Consider the following 14,574-nt stretch of genomic DNA (forward strand, 5'->3'; position numbering starts at 1 on the left):
TCTTACTCTTAAGGATATGACAGTCTAGTGGGGGAGACAAGGTAGGCACAGAAATAAACATAAAATGGCATTCAGGTCCACTAGAGAGATTGAGAGACATGTTATAGACATTCCAAGGAGGGTCATGGATTCCTGCCTTGGATAGCCCAGAGGTCCAGTGAAGAAGACAGCATTGAGCTGGACCTTGATCAAGAGAGAGACTGGCCATCCTGGTGCAAGAAAATGTCTAGAAAAGCCTCAGAAGCAAGAAGGCTCAGGAAACATTGAACAGATTGGTTTATTTTCTACGAAGGGCATGAAAAGAGGTTGAGGGGAACAAGGCCGGATGCACAGTGGGCCCAAAGGACCTGAGATGTCAGACTGCAGGTTTGGACTTGATTCTGTCAGCTGCAACAAGGCAGTGGATCGTTTTGAGCAAGGAAAGATATTTCCAGGAGATGTGCCGAGGAAGCTGGTTTTTTGCTCATGACTTAGCCCTAAACTATGAGAAATGTCCCCCTTCTTAATTTTTCCTGTTCTGGCTATAAATGCCAATACGACATTTGCCTGGCTGTAAATGCCAATACTCTTTTTAAGCTTGCAAAAACCCAGTTCTGCTCTGAATGTAGTGAGCTATTGACTGATTTAAGTTTTTCCTCTTTTCTTGCACAGAAATGCTTTTTGTGCCTAGCTGATTAAGTCTAAAAGGACACAGGCTCGGTGGGAGCCAAGGCCAAGCCATACTTGGGGATGTAGAGCATTTGTGGAAATTAGAGCTTAATAATATATATTAAGGACTGTTGTGTAACAAGCACAATGAAATATTCTTCCCATTCATAAGGTTCAGAGAAATAAAATAAAGTCCCCCAGGGATAACCTGCAACGTTGGAGAAATGTTAATGGCACCTTCTGATGTCAGAAGGCACTCATCGGTCTTAAAATAGAACATCCTGAAGGTGACAGTGATCCTGTGAGACAGAGCAAAAGGAAAGGGACATCAGGCAGGGTTTCCTAGTCTCTGACAGCAAAGCTCCAACTTTCCCTAGGATGAGAGGCCACCACCGGGGCCAGGCCATGGATCTCAAAACAGATGTGGAGGAGATGAGGACAGCTATACCTCTGAGATCAGGTAAGAAAAAAGATTGTATTCTCTTCCTTAAGTTTCTCTTTTAATTTCTTGTATGGGAATTACCTTCATTTAGCATTTAGATTTCCTTGTCTCTGTTGGGATTATTTAAACCTCTATTTTCAGAATTCTTTCTACTTATTCTGTCCTTTGTCTCTAGTTATTCTCCATGCTTACAAACTGGGTGCCCTAGGCCTTCCTGGTCTATAGGTACAAAAGATATCTCATTAATTTTAATAGTACAAGACTCCCTGTTCACACGGGCCTCCAGCCCTCCTGAGGAGTCCTTCAAGTACATCTAAGAATTGCCACAGGGCATGTGCTCATGAACCTCTCTGTCAACCTCCATCACCTACCACTTGATGCTCAGCTCAATGTTCTGTGCATATGAAGCAGCTTGAGAAAGTCATGCCCTTGCAAGTACTGATTGGACTTTTTCTACAAATGAAAATGTTCAGGCCAAGAGTGCTGTATTTAAATGACCCCCAAGCTTCCAGGCTTTGAGGCCCCAAAGAGGTGCTGGGAAGCATATCAAAGCTAAAAACTCAGCCTTCCATGCACCCAGGCCTCCCTTTTCCCACTGGGCCTGAAATAGCATTGCTCATGCCCAAATCACATGATTTTCCTTCAGCTTCTCACTTATCCCTTATTCCCAAGGAGTAGGATGGAGGATACATACCATCCTATCCCATCCCCTGCACTGTCTCCATGTCTACTTTCTCCCTATCTTGTTTCCTTGCTTTAAAAATATTAAACTTCAAATACATAAAAAGTTTAAAAAGCAAACTACACATACACTCGTGCACACATGCCATCTTCTTCTTCCATGTCTCAGACTGTTTTTGTTGCTATAACAGAATGCCTGAGACTGAGTAATTAATAATGAACAAAAATTTATTGGCTCAGGGTTCTGGAGTCTGAGAAGTACAAGATGGAGTGGTCAGCATCTGGTGAGGGCCTTCTTGCTGCATTATCCCACAATGGAAAGTGAAAGGGCAGGAGAGGGCGAGAGAGAAAGCAAGGAGCAGGGGCAAACTACTCCTGTGATCACAACATCAATCCATGTATGAAGGTGGTGCCCCCATGACCTCCCATTGGGCTCTCTCTCGCAACACACTGGAGATCAAGTTTCCAACACATGAACTTTGGAGGACATATTCAAACCATAGCACTCTATCTTCTACTAAAACACAAATGCTGTCATACATATCAGCTCACACGGATAACTGAGAACCACAAGACTTCCAACTCCACAGCAGTCAATTCTAAATTCTACACAGGGCTCATCTAGGCCCCCCTGCTACACATTAAAAAGATCCCCCCACCTTGTCATAATGCTAGTTTTACATAGTTATTTATAGCCTAAAACCAGTTTTCACAATTGGCACTCTTCTGGTGTCAACTGTTGAAATCTGTTTGCCAAAACACTGCCTCATACAAGGCTCCAATTTGTTGCTGAATTGCTGCTCTTTGTCGTGAAAGGACAGTTTACCACTTTGGGCCAAGAACTGGGTTTATAAGTGTTTATATAGCAATTTGTAAAATAGCATTTCAAGATGACTGCAGCAGATAGCTGTCAGGACAATATTTTCCTCCTGCAGAATGATGAATTGGAGCAAACACAAGCTTTAGTGTCACCTAGACATGAGTTTGAATCCCAGCTCTGCCACTGACTGTGGGAATTTAACTCTTCTGTACAACTGAGCCTCAGTAGGGAAATACAGCCAATAAAATATTGTCATGAGCACTAAATTAGGTGACATATGTAAGGCACTTAGAGTAAAGGGACTCAACAAATGGTGGCTACCATTACTTACGTTATTATCAAAATATATTGCATTGCCTAACCCTACAGAAGAAAAATGTTTCTAAACACTTGGGGTAAGCCAGGAATGGTATATGCATGGCACTCACCCTGCCTCTCTCTACTTCCACACTCACAGCAAACATCATTAATTAATAACCATACTCTTTCCCACTAGGCTAAACTTGGACTCAGAATCCTCAGCACAGTGTTACCAGCAGCAAGTACTGTTATTTATTTTAGTTAGTAAAAATACGACAAGCAAACAGAAAGGACATTGTTGGGGGGGAGGGGGGGAGGGAGAAGGGAGGGAGGTCTTGGTGATGGGGAGCAATAATCAGCTACAATGTATATCGACAAAATAAAATTTAAAAAAAAAAATACAGGTGGCCCAGTTACATTTGAATTTCAGATAAACAGTGAATAGTTTTTCAGTATAAGTATGACCCTTGTAATAATTGGGGCATACTTATAGTAAAAAAGTACTAAAAGTTATTCATTGTTCATCTGAAATTCAAATGTAACTGGAAATCCTATATTCTGTTTGGCAACTTTCATGGTCTGTCCTTGAGTTGAAATTGACCTGCCATCCCTGACCTCTATATTAATCAGGACTTGGGGCTATCAAATAATTAAAACTCGTTTCTAACTAGTTTTAGGGATAAATGCAATCTATTAACTTACACTGGCTGAGAATTGCATCTGGCACCAGTGAATTCAGGAGCCCAAACAATAGGTGGGGTTTGCATCTCTCTCTCCAGCAGTCAGACCTGCGTCCCTGTTGGCTTTTTCTATAATCCAGCTTTCTCTGGCAGAGAGAAAGTCTCCCACAATGGCCGACTTACTTATTCCCAGTATAACAACCACGGAATTTCTTTCTTCCAACTCTGTACCTCAATCTTAGGCAACTCTAACTGGCCTAACTTGGGCCTTGTGCCTGATATAGGAGGTGTCAGTTTCCCTGGGCTCAAGTTTCAGAACATGCCTCTGGGTGTCAGGCCCCCTGCTCTGAGCTCTCCCCTGTAAGAAAGTTACTGTTGTCAGTTAGACCTATTTTTAGCACCAACAGGGGAAAATAAGACCACAAGGGGCTGGCTTATGCAAATCCAGTGGCTGGGCATGCTCAATAGAGAGCACAGAACATTCTTGAATATGCCTGGTGCATGTGATAGGGTCTGACCAATGAACATGCTCCAGGAAGAGACCAACTGAGCATGAGCAAGACTAAATGTTAAGTAACTGGGAGCCACCCCCTTAGCTGAATATTCATTAATAGAGAAAATATAAAAGCAGAATCCCAGCCAAAGGCAGGGTTGCTACTCACTTTCCTGGAGGCGGCCTGCGCTTTGCTGGCTGAGGTGAGTATACATTACTTTGTATCAAACTTACTTTCAGCAAGTGGCAGCTCATTCTCTTGAGCCAGCCCGCACTTTGTACTGAACTTTAATTTGTATGTTTTACTTGCCTTTGTGTTAGACTTGACATCTGTACTGAACTTACTTTTGTGTTAAGCTTGGTGTGGGCCCTGCTCAGTCTCTGGAGCTAGGCCACACTCTCTCAGTGGAACCTGTATTTCTCATCTGTTATGTTAAACTTGCTCTTACTTTCTACTGTGACTCTGCCCTTGAATTCTTTCCAGTGGCAGAGTCAAGAACCTGGTAAGAGGACGGGGTGAGTTGAGGCCGATTGTTAAGCCCCCTTGACCCTATCTCTGACATCATGCCCACCTCTATACCTATAACTGCTGCCATCAGGATGAGACTAGACAGGATGGTCTATGCCTATGGGTGGACATTGGATTAAGGTCCCTTGGTGGGTAGTCCCACCAGATCATTAGGCATGGGAGAGGTACCACTCCCAACAGAAGCAAGGGACTAATAAAAGAAAGAAAAAGTATAGTAGGGGTCCATTTCCATTCTGTATTGTCTAATTCATAGAATTAGAAAAAGACTTTAACATGCAGAAGGTCAAAATCTGAAACTGAGAGACAAATATGTAATAAACTATAGTAAACCCAAGGTACTAGGGCACTTACGAAGGCAAACAATAGTGACTTGTCACAACCAAATATGTTGTTGCAAGAAAGATGTAAGGAGAGAGAGTTTTTGTGAGTGATTGACAGGGACAGTAAGAATTGCTGGTAAATGCTCCTTAGGAAAGCATTTTTGACTCAGTATTGGTTTTCAAACAGTTTCAAAGTGTGAAAAAAATCCCATGTTTTCCTCACGCCTTTGAAGCGCTTGTCTGTCAAGACCCAAAGCGGTGACTGCAAAAGGCCCTTAAAGAGTTAGTCCCCTTCCAGTGCAGGTGAGTAGCTCAGCATAGCACAGCTGTGAGAACATCAGGGTTTGGATCCCAGCTCCGCCCCTCACCTGCTGATGCACTTGGACACATTGCCTAATTACCCGGGTCCTGCACTCCTGTGCTGAGGTGAGTGGCTGTTGGGACAAGGGCCCATCTCTGGGAAAAGCAGGGATGTCTCAAGCAACAAGGTCCACAAGCAAAGAAAGTCTCCATAGAAGGGGACTGTGGATAGGGTGGGAGATAAAACCTGAACAGACCACTCATATAAGAAAGTCAACTCCCCCATCTCCATCCACATCGCTGCTTGTAATCCTGGGATCCTGTGGAGCACTTTGTGTGCACGCCATCTGCAACAGGAGACAAGTGCTCTGAGAGGGACATAGCCAAATGCTATGGGGAAACAGAAGAGGTGGGGCGGGGTGGAGGAGTAAATCCTGAGGAGCTTGAAGGTGTGTTCACCAAGAAAAGGTGTGATCTGAGTGTGACTCTGAAGGATGAGTGAGTCCACCGAACAGAAAAGAGAGGCATAGCCCAGCCCAGCACACACCAAAGCAGCATGGCAGTATTTCCCAACCTTTTCCAGCTCCCAAACCGTGGTCACCTGCCACACACTCAAAGATGCTCCTGTACTGTTTTGAAAGGGGAGAATACATAAATGATTTTATGTATTGATGTTTTTTAAAATTAGGAATCAAAATAGACATCGTAACGTCTTCAAATGTCATAAATCTCCTGGAACGTCATTGTAAATCCGAGAAGAACCTCTTGGGAGCTCTTAGTACCTGGCATGTTTGGGCAGCATGAGAAGTGTAGGTAGAGCAGACTGAAGGGATCAGTGCATAGTGGCAGGGAGAAAACTAGAAGAGCAGAAGGGACCTGGACTGCAGAGGTCCCATATGCTATGCAAGGCAGTGAACTTTACATGACACACAAAGGGGAATCGAGAAAGGTTTCAAGTAGAGGCTCCACTGCACGTGATACTGTTAGACGGTAAGTTACTTTGGTGACATTAGTAACTACAGCTGTGGTAGGCAGCTTCTAGAATGGCTCCCAATGATCTGAATTGCAGCACTGTACATTGTCTGAATGCAGCAGAATGCTGTGGGGGTGAGGATGTGAAGGAAGTAGGGGCAAGGAAGGCATAGTCTTCTAGAAAACCCCTCATTAAGTCTACAGAAAACCAGAGGAGAGTGACTAAGAGCTGATAATTTTATTTCACCTTTAAAGGCTATTAAACACAACATGCTGTAACGGAATTAGTGACCTTATTAAAACATTTACTCACACATTACTACTTGATAAAATTATGAGTTAATAAATCTTTTTGCACCTACAAAGTATCCAACAAACCGTTCATCTGAAGGAAAATCGTCTGGTTGCACCTAGGCTCTGGTTTGTTTCAGGAGATACTGGAGTCTTGAAAAAGCCAGAGACTCTGGGAAGACAGAGATTGCCGTAAGACTCCCAGCTCCCTGTAAACCAGAAGCACACTGCCAGATGCCCCTCATGCCAGCCTCACCCACCCACCCATTTCTCTGGCCCACCCTTCATCTGTTAATGTGGCAGAGTGCTGGGAATGCCCTCCTTAGCTAAAAATATCTTCACAGCCGCCTGGGAAGAACTGTAAGCTTGAGAGGAGTACAGAAACGGGAGAGGGCAGAAGCAAAGGAAAATTGTCTGCCCTGCAGTTTTGCTGGTGCGATGCGAAACCTTCTTTCAGAGCAGGTTTGGCACGAGAGGGAGAAGTCTGACACCTGGCAGCAGGTACAGGTATACAGGACAGTGGGAGAAAGGGATGGACATGTCCAAGATGACATCTCTGGCCCACAGATACCCGTATCCTTTCTCAGTGAGGGATTACACTAGCTTTTAGCAACTCTGCTGCATGAGTCCATTTGCAGTCTCTTTCTCCCATCCATTCCACATCCACCCCTCTTCATCCTTCAGCTTAGGAGCTCCTGCTTTCCCCTTAACCATCTCTAACAAAACAGCTGTTACCATTCCCAGAGACACTCTAGACTCAGCCGTGCATTGTACATGGAAGGCATAAGGAACTGTTGACAGACTAGGATAATTAGAGAGAGGGAGGCATCGGTTGAAACAAAACTAGTCAAGGTGCAGTACAAACTACAGGAATGTCAGTTTTTGAGTTAAAATTATATCCAACATTTAAGAACACATTTGCCATCCTACAGAAGTCATCTAAATCTGTAAACAAAACGCAATATTTTAGGAACACAAAACATGATATAAATTGCTAGAACACAAAAGTGGCCAAAAGTTTAGCATCTGTTAAAATAATTAGTTGTGGTGGCCTTTTTCTTAGCTAAATTCTGCTTTTTATGTTTCTAATATTAAAACTGGACCCAGGTTGGGCAGAGGAACAGCCACCCTCTTCATGCTCTTTCCTGTTTGTCTTTTAGAGTCAACACCCTCACATAACACATCATGTAGAAATCAACAACTTACTGGAGCGCTGGAATCGGCTGCCCACCTTCTACATGTCAGGTGGCAAAATAAGAACACTAAATACATAGTTCTATTTAGTCTTCACAATAACTCTAAGAAGGTTCTGCATTTCACAGAGGAGGAAACTGAGAGATTAGGTAGTTGACGCAGTTAGGAAGTAATGAAGCAGAAAGTGAATTCAGGCAGTCTGACCTCAGCATCCAGGTTCTTAACCCTAGTGAGCCTCCCCTCCGGAGATCCTCTTACCTTTCATGTCCAGGGTGGACCCCTGCATTCTCTCTGGGAGGAGCTATTGGCCGGGTCTCACACATTAAGCAACAATCTCAGGAAGAGATTATTCACCATTGTCTCCCCAAAGCCTAGTTCTGCTCCTGGCACAAGGTAGACTACAATAAATATTAGTTGTATTAAATTTCAAACAATTGAGTTTATCTTCATTATTCACACGTACGCTGCCAAATTTTTGTCTTATAAATTGTAACCTTTAAACATGTTAATCCTCCCTTGAGCAGCACACAAGTAAATGGTCAGGTGGAGGCACATTGTTGCCCTCTTTTAGCCTGGGTTCCCCTAGAAGGCAGGTAGTCTGTTTTGATAAGTGATCCCAGGGAACAGGAGTAGGGAACTGAGGAGAGAGAAATACGGGACGAGGGAAAGCTGATACAAGATTGAGTTCTGGAGTTGGTCACCACTGTGGTCAAGGGGGGCGTGATTGCACCAGGACTCTGGGGAACCAGGTGGAATGTGCCGCAGAGTTGCTCATGTGACACAAAGAGAGGAGAGCATTTCCGCACGGGCTCCAGTCCCCCACAGGCTGTCAGTGCACCTTTACTTCCAGGCTGCACAGGGTGAATGTCAGGTGGGTTCCTACTGGTACCAGAGAAGCCCTGGGCAGAAAGCGAGAGGTATGTGTGCAATTAAGGTGAGGTGCTGGCAGGTTGCACCCGTGGGAAGCTACAGCACTGGCTAGAGAAGGAGGTGGGCTGAGAAAATGTGAAGCGGGCCACAGAAAGTGTTCAGTACAGGCTTATCTAGGCACCCATGGGTGCTGGGGGCTGGAGGGAGGGGAGAGGTACTGGTTAAAATGCAGGAGGGCACCTGAAGTCTAGCCCAGTTCTATACAGACACCATATGAAAAGTGCATTTCCTCATGCTCAAATCAACAAATTAGAGGTCTATTCAGATTAAAATCTCTCTTTCTAAAATGCAAATAACAGAGAGTGCCAGGGTTAATTCTGTGGTCATTCAAACCTATTGTGAATGCTGTAATTGGATTGCCTTTTAACACCCATGGAGGCTCGCTAGGAAGCATGAGTTTGGATGAAAGATGCTGGGAGAGATAAAAAGAAAGGTCATCAATGACTCGTATCCAGTAAATTTGAAGCAGGGTGCTTTGTGGGTTGAAGCACTAGTCACACCATGTAAAGCATGTGTGACGTGTCAGTGTGACCTGAAGCCGCATCACTGAACCAACAACCTTATGTTAGTATTAACTCCACATTTCTTGGCCTCTCCTATGAGAAGTATAAAAATACATTCATAAAAGAGTGAAGTGGGAGATGAACATATTCCTTATAATTCCAGAAGTTTTACAAATCTTAGTTGTGTTTACAATGAGGGCTTTTTGTTTCCTTGGGAAGCATTGAGCTATGCAGGTAATTTGGAATTTCTCAAAAATAATGAACTCATGTTTTAGCAACTTGGTTGTTGAAAGCGTGTGTGGAATGTGGTGCTGGTGATGGTGGGAGTGGGCAACAGCATCAGGGGCTGAGGCTTATCAGCAGGGATCACTGTCTACATTAGTGAGGAAATAGCCGGCTCCCCCCACTAATAATGGTAGTTACAATAATTATAGCAAACTCTAATAGAACATAGATTTGGTGCCAGGCACTTTTCTAAGCTCTTTATGATATTAACTAATTATGAACTAGGTACTATCATTATCTGTATTTTACAAATGAGGAAACTGAGGCTTCAGTGACATCAAGGAACTTGTCCAAGTTCACACAGTGAATGAATGGTGAAGCTGTGATTTAAACTCAGTCTTCCATGCTCCAGTATCTAGCTCTTCAGCATCCTGACCGTGGACCTACTTAGGGAGACCTGTGTAATCCTTCATGTCTGAGAAAAGTCAGGGACTAGAAGGCAAACACCTGTGACACATTAGGCTGCAGGGCACCTGGGATGAGAGCTGGGACTGGGGCAAAGCCCATGGTATCCTGGGCATTCATGTTTCTCTAACATGAGCCAAATAGAGAAGAAAGCTGGATTATATTCATTGCAGAAAAGCAAACTCTGGGCCATGTAAAAGGTTTGACTCCTCCTATCCACCCAGTGCAGAGGTGTGGATGTGTTTGTGTGCAGGTGTGTTCAAACGCTTACCTGCATGTGTGTGGCTACCTTGGTCCAGGTTACCAGCATCTCTCACCTGGGCTACTACAAGTGCCTTGACAAGGATGTCTCTGATTTTACTCTTCCCCGTCCTATTCATATTTTCTGCCACGGACAACATGATCTGTTAAAAATGTCAGCTGTCATGTCACCCCTTTGCTCAAAACATTTTAGTGGTCTCCCCTGACATTTTGAAAAACATCTGAACTTCTTGCCCTGGCCTGCTAAGGCCTTGTGTAATCAAGCTCTTACCTGTCTCTCCAACTTCATCCCATGTCTCTTTCCCCATTGCTCTTTTTTTTTCATTGACACAATTTATTGTATATATTTGTGGGGTACAGAGTTGAATATCAATGCCTGTGTACAATGTGTGGTGATGAAATCAGGATAATTAGTATACTCATCTTTACAAAACATAATCAAATTTGTGACCCTTAATCAAGTTCTCACTAACCCCCTTCCTTTCCCACCTCTAATAACCACAGTTCTATTCTCTCCTTTTGAAAGTTCAGTGTATTATTGTGATGTTTCTTATTTATGTATTTATTTATTTATTTATTTATTTATTTATTTATTATCTCCACTTATGAGTGAGGATGTGCGGTATTTCTCTTTCTGTGCCTGGCTTATTTCTGTTAGTGTAATTTTCTCCAAGCTCATCCATGTTGCTGCAAATGACAGAATTTCATTATTTTTTACAGCTGAGTAGTATTACATTTTGCATATATAACACATTTTCCTTCCCCAGTTGTTCATCAATGGACATTTAGGTTGTTTCTATGTCTTGGCTATTGTAAACAGAGCTGCAATAAACATGGGAGTGCAGATATCCCTTTGACATGATGATTTCCATTCCTTTGGTATATACGCAGAAGTGAGATTGCTGGATCATATGGCAGTTCTATTTGTAGTTGTTTGAGGAACCTCCATACAGTTTTCTGTAATGGCTACACTAACTTACAGTGTAAAAATTTTCCCCTTTCTCTGCATCTTCACCAGCATTTGTTATCTCTGTCTTTTTGATAATAGTTTTAATAAATGGTGCTGGGAAAACTGGATATCAGTGTGGAGAAGAATGAAACTAGACCTGTACCTCTCACCATACACCAAAATCAACTCAAAATGGATTAAAGACTTAAATATAAGACCTGGAAATATAAAATGCATAGAGGAAAACATAGGAGAAACACTTCAGGATGTAGGACTAGGCAAAGACTTTATGACTAAGACCTCAAAAGTACAGGCAACAAAAGAAAAAAATAAACAAGTGGAATTATATGAAACTAAAAAGCTTCTGCACAGCAAAGGAAACAATTAACTATCAACAGAGTGAAAGACAACATACAGAATGGAAGAAAATATTTGCAAAGTGTACATCTGACAAGGGATTAATATCCAGAGTATACAAGGAACTCAAAAAACTCAACAGTAAAAAAACAAGTAACCTGATTTAAAAATGGGCAAAGTGGGGCTGGCCGGTTAGCTCAGTTGGTTAGAGCGTGGTGTTATAACACCGAGGTCAAGGGTTCGGATCTCTGCACTGGCCAGCTGCCAGAAAAAAAAAACCCTCAAAAAATTGCAAAAATGGGTATAGGAGCTGACTAGACATTTCTCAAAGGAAGACATACAAATGGCCAGCAAATGCATGAAAAAATGTCAACATCATTTGGCATCAGGGAAATTCAAATAAAAACCACACTGAGATATCATCTCACCCTAGTTAGATTGGCCATTATCCTCTTTGCCCTTGAAGGGAAAATCATGCTGGTCATCTTTCAGGCCAAGCCCTTAGTCTGTCTTGATACCTTCCACAAACTGCATCCTCCTGACATTCTTAACCTGGCTAGCTCCTTCTCACCCTTTTGTTTTGTTTTTGATTTCATCTCAGGTGCAGATCTGAGTCAATAATGCTCTTAAGTTTGTAGCACATTGTCAAGACTAGACTCTTCAAGGCTCTTGGCTCATTTCATTAAAAAATATTATCCTCTTCTTCCTGAATCCTTTTTCTCATTCCTCTCTCTCCATATAGGGCATTGGCATTGGCTCTGATTTATCCTTGTTAAGCATGCTGTGATATTTCTAGGGTGGGTTTTCAATGTACGCAAAAGGCAGCATTTGTTGAGTCTTATTCAATTTCCTGTCTTTTTTATCCAGCATAACGATTTTTACAGCTATCTACGTTCCTGTTCATCCTGTCCAATGCATCTTCATATTCCACAGTAATCCAAAGCAATCATTCACCCTAGTGATGGGCACCCTCCAACTGCCTCTTCTCACAAACATTGTCACGATAAACATTCTAGAACACATTTTCTTGTGTACCTAAGCAAGACTATCTCAGGCACACGTATATAGGAGCCAGACTGCTGGATCCCAGGCATACACATACTCAATTTTGACGAAAACTGCTGGTTTGCTTTCTAGAATGGCAGCACCATTTTATACTCCTTCCCTGGGTCTCAGAGAACCTTTACCTAGACTTCAAATAGAATTCTACCTTCTCTTATTCTATATTTCAGTTCCTTGCTGCCTTTAAAATGTGTCACACTTCACGTCTGTTCTATGTGTCTGTTTACTGGTGTTTTGATGTCTCTCCCTACAAAATGTAAGCTCCTTGAAGACAGAGCATTGCTTGTTTTATTCTCCACCATAATTTCAAAATCTAGGACCGTACCTGTCATGTAATACATGCTCAATAAACATTTGTTGAATGAGCAAATAAAGTGTGGCATGGTGTGTAAATAATGGTTAAAATGTGCATTGAGAATCCCATTACTATGAGTACCACAGCACTAGATCATTGTGCTAAGAGTTCCTTAGACTCATGGAAGACTTTTCAAGTCAGGTGGAATAACACCTGGGAAAGACAAGAACCTCCAGCAATCTACATCTATATAGTGGATTTGAGGTTAAATGTATTTAAGAGATGCAAAGCCCTAAAAGAGGCACATTCCAGGCTTGTCTGTAAAACTTACAAAGCTTTTTTTTGGTCATGTTATTGTTCACATTTCTTTCTATGAAGCCATCCTTTCCTGTTTCCAATAACAACCACAGTACCCTTCACCATGTAGGAATCCCATTTCCACTTCCCATTTCTCAGCCTTGGACATTCTTTCCATCACTTACAATCTTCCAGCTCACCTAAGGGTGGACATTTCTCCCTCGGGCGGTTGTCTATCTGCTGCAGGACCAGTTTCTCATACGCAGGGAGCTCAGATCTGATAGGCGTTTAGCAGTAATTGTGCAGAAGAGAATCTAATTGGAATATTCATGTCATTATTCTGTGAGGTCATCTCCTTTGCCCAAATCACTGCAGCTTCAAGGGCTATTCTTGAAGCTCATTTTAATTGTGTGACACTACTGGGGTCATATACCTCTGTGTTATTCCCTTGAAAAAAGTCAGCACCATCCCCTTCCCTGCTTCCAATCCTCTGTTTTATTAGCTAGTTCACAGTATCCGTTTCTGCAACAAAATGCCATCTGGGAGCCCCCGCTACTGCAGCTGCCCTGTGTAGAGTCCCCATGTGGCCCAGGATGCCATGTGCACACCCTCCCGTTGATTTCTTTTGCAGAACAACTAAGCCAACATGAAACAAGTAGGCTTTTCCTGATTTCTGGGACAGCTGCCTTACTTTGATTGAATTATATTTAAATAACTTAGGTTTTAGGAGGATCAAATGAAGAATGTTTTCTGAATGGATTCAGAATTGACTTCCTTGAATTCCTGCTCTCTAAACTCTGTTTACTTGAAGATTTACCAGGTGGCTCATCAGTCAACCAATAAGTTCTGGCCTAGAGTTTGGTCTCCTTTCAAAATGACTGTGCAAGCCCACAGATCCTCACTAGATTATGGGGGAAAGCCAGGGGCCCGTTTGTTCTTTACAGCCCTGGTGCCACCATAGAGCTCGTCCTTAAGAAATTTCAAATAGCAGTTACAAAAAGAAACACAAGTTTAGACCGAGTTTTTGTGTCTGGGCATTTTTTTCATTCCCCAGGGAAAGCCTAAACTTTTTTTCCAAACCCTGGGGTGTCGTTCAGATTGCCATCAAAGACATGGTGATCCCTGGAAATGATTTCACTTCTGATCCTTTTCATATGTGTTTAAAGAGGTGCCTGAGTCTGGGACTTTGATTCCTGAAAACGTACCACCTGGCACAAGGAAATACTTCATCAAATTCACCATAACCACACTCAGATATTGTTATCTTCAAGCAAAGAAGTAGAAGACACTGCTCTGTTCCGATTTCAGGACGCCAGCAAATAAAAGTAAAGATAATGATGATAAAAGAGCTAAAGTGAATTGTGGGCTTACTAAGTGCTAGGTTCTGTACTAAGCTCATAGTATTTCATTTACTGTTTAAACTTCCCCGGCTGACTCATCCGATGCTTGGAGATCTTACACAACGTGCCCAAGAAGGTGCCCACGTTCCCACAGCTGGGAAATGGTGGAGCCTGGATGTGAAATAAAGTCTGATTCCAAAGCCAGTTATCTAAATGCTAC

Source organism: Cynocephalus volans, chromosome 4 (genome assembly GCF_027409185.1).
Source record: "Cynocephalus volans isolate mCynVol1 chromosome 4, mCynVol1.pri, whole genome shotgun sequence".
Taxonomy (NCBI): Eukaryota; Metazoa; Chordata; class Mammalia; order Dermoptera; family Cynocephalidae; genus Cynocephalus; species Cynocephalus volans.